General features: G+C 50.5%; 1 protein-coding gene across 1 annotated transcript in view; it reads left to right on the forward strand.

The window, feature by feature from the left end:
* Positions 1 to 2,856, forward strand: part of UNK (unkempt family zinc finger) — a 53,381-nt gene that overhangs the window by 34,517 nt on the left and 16,008 nt on the right. The window lies entirely within an intron of this gene.

The raw sequence follows: 2,856 nt of genomic DNA on the forward strand, positions 1-2,856 counted from the left end.
TGGGCAAAAGAGTGAGACTCCATCTGAAAAAAAAAAAAAAAAGAAAGAAAAAGAAATCTAAAGTCTGAAATATTTACCATTTGGTCCTTTACAAGAAGAGTTTGCTGGCTGGCACAGGGGCTCATGCCTGTAATCCCAGCACTTTGGGAGGCTGAGGCGGGTGGATCACAAGATCAGGAGATCGAGACCATCCTGGCTAACACGGTGAAACCCCATCTCTACTAAAAATACAAAAAAATATTAGCCACGTGTGGTGACACGCACCTGTAGTCTCAGCTACTCGGGAGGCTGAGGCAGGAGAATTACTTAAACCTGGGAGGCGGAGTTGCAGTGAGCCAAGATCACACCACTACACTCCAGCCTGGACGACAGAGGGAGACTCCGTCTCAAAAAGAAAGCAGAAAAAAAAAAGAGTTAAATGCGGGCTCTAGGAAGAGGGTTGAGCACCATGCAGTGTCATCTGGACAGAGAAAGGCCAGTAACAGGTCAGTTTAGGAAAAGGTCCGAAGTCCCTGATCCAGGGCAGTGGGAATGGAAGTGAAGAGGCTTAACATGGAATCTGTGGCTCACTGTCTGTCCTGATCTATGAGAGCCCTGCCAGCTAGAGCCTCTGTGGAGTCTCATCTGCACGTGGCACTGTGGACATGTCTGCCCCAAGTCAGCAGGCTCACCAGGTCTAGCTCTTGTCCTCGGGGACCTTTCCTTCTCCAGGGCAGACTGTGCCCAGAGGCAGGGTTTCTCCTCCTGCCTCCCTGTGCTTTCATAAGGCACTGACACCAGGCAGGCATGTGTCACTCCTAGAACTACCAGGTTTAGCAAATAAAGGATGCCAGCTGGGCATAGTGGTGCATACCTGTAATCCCAGCTACTCTGGAGACTGGGGCAGGAGGATTACTTGAGGCCAAGAGTTTGAGGCTGTGGTATACCATGATTGAGCCTGTGAACAGCCACTGCACTCCAGTCTGGGCAACATAACAAGACCCTGTCTCTTAAAAACAAAACAGGATGCCAGTTACATTGGAAACAGATAGTTTCTTTTCTTTTCTTTTCTTTTTTTTTTTTTGAGATGGAGTTTTGCTTTTGTTGCCCTGGCTGGAGTGCAATGGCACGATCTTGGCTCACTGCAACCTACGCCTCCTGGGTTCAAGTAATTCTCCTACCTCAGCCTCGTGAGTAGCTGGGACTACAGGCATGTGCCACTATGTCTGGGTAATTTTTTTTTTTTTTTTTTTGAGATGGAGTCTTGCTCTGTCGCCAGGCCGGAGTGCAGTGGCACGATCTCGGCTCACTGCAACCTCCGCCTCCCAGGCTGAGGTGATTCTCCTGCCTCGGCCTCCCAAGTAGCTGGGACTACAGGCACAGGCCACCATGCCCAGCTAATTTTTGTACTTTTTAGTAGAGACAGGGTTTCACCAGGTTGGCCAGGATGGTCTCGATCTCTTGACCTTGTGATCCGCCCGCCTTAGCCTCCCAAAGTGCTGGGATTACAGGCATCCATGGGCTCATGCCACCGCGCCCAGCCATTTTTTAATATTTTTAGTAGAGACCGGGTTTCACCATTTTGGCCAGTCTGGTCTTGAACTCCAGACTTCAGATGATCCGCCCCGCCCCCCAGCTTCCCAAAATGTTAGGATTACAGGTGTGAGCCACCGCACCTGACCAGAAACAGATAATTTCTTTAAGATAAGTATGTCCCATGTAATATTTGAGACTTAATTAGGCTAAAATATTCTTCATTGCTTATATGAGATTCCAGTTTAACTCAGTGTTCCGTCCTTAATCTGCCCATTCTAACCATGCCTCACTCTTCTGTGCTGCTGGCTCTGGGCCCAGCTTCCCTCTTTCAGGAAAGTTCCTTCTCTCCCACTTTCTGTTACCTCCTGAGGTAGTTTCTTTGTGGGTCCAAAAAGTCAGGAAGAGGATGTACCTCCCAGGAGAGGGATGGTCCTAACAGTTTGAGGAATAGGTATCCCAGCTCAGTGCCAGGCTTGGTACGTGTGTGCAGCAGCAGGGCACAGTTTTCTGTCTAACCAGACAGTAAAGGAGAAGAACCTTTGCTTCAAATGCCAAAGGGACCAGGAGAGCATCCGGCTGTAGGGAGCCTTCCGGATTTCTGCCTGGGGTCTTCAGGATGTACCTGGAGCCCAGAGATGAAGCCCTTGAAATTTGCAGTTTGCCTCCTGCACCTCACCTCATCCTCCTTTTCTCGTTTCTGTTCCCTTCCTATTCCATGCACATCCTGGGAGCTCTTAGAACCAGACACACTCTGTCTCTCAGCTCATACTGTTCCTGTTTCGAAAACACCTTCAAATTCTTCATCCGCTAGTACCTCTCCTCCCCGCTTCCCCTTCCTCCTTCCTGCATCCCATCCTGGGTCAAGGATCCCTCTTTTGGATCGACTTGTTCCCTTCATGCTTCTTTCTGCAGTCTCCAAGCCTCTGGCACCATCCTTCTGAATGGCGTTAGATGCCCTATCCCAAGTCATTTGTTGCTTGCATTGTTAGGCTGGGGAGACTAAAGAGAACTACACTAACTGCTTGTCCTTCCTGGGGCCAGGGGCAGGGGTGCCCATCTAGGAGACCCCCCAACCTGGACACATGTAGCGAACAAAAAACCCAGATGTAAGGGGGTAAGTGGGTCTGGGGCCTTCCACTGGGTGGGATGTGGGAGAAGAGATTTGGGAGTGTCTTGGCTGTTACACATGCAGGGCAGAGGAGAGAGACCAGTGAAGGTTGGGAGGAGGCGGCCAAAAGGAGACAGCTTCATGCCCCCAGGACATAAATAGCCCGGCTGCTGCAGGTATTCAACGTGAGGTGCCACGACTGGGGACAGAACAGGCTGGAGCAGCAGGGGCGG

The sequence above is a fragment of the Colobus angolensis genome, unplaced genomic scaffold (genome assembly GCF_000951035.1).
Source record: "Colobus angolensis palliatus isolate OR3802 unplaced genomic scaffold, Cang.pa_1.0 Scaffold1, whole genome shotgun sequence".
In the NCBI taxonomy this organism is placed as follows: Eukaryota; Metazoa; Chordata; class Mammalia; order Primates; family Cercopithecidae; genus Colobus; species Colobus angolensis.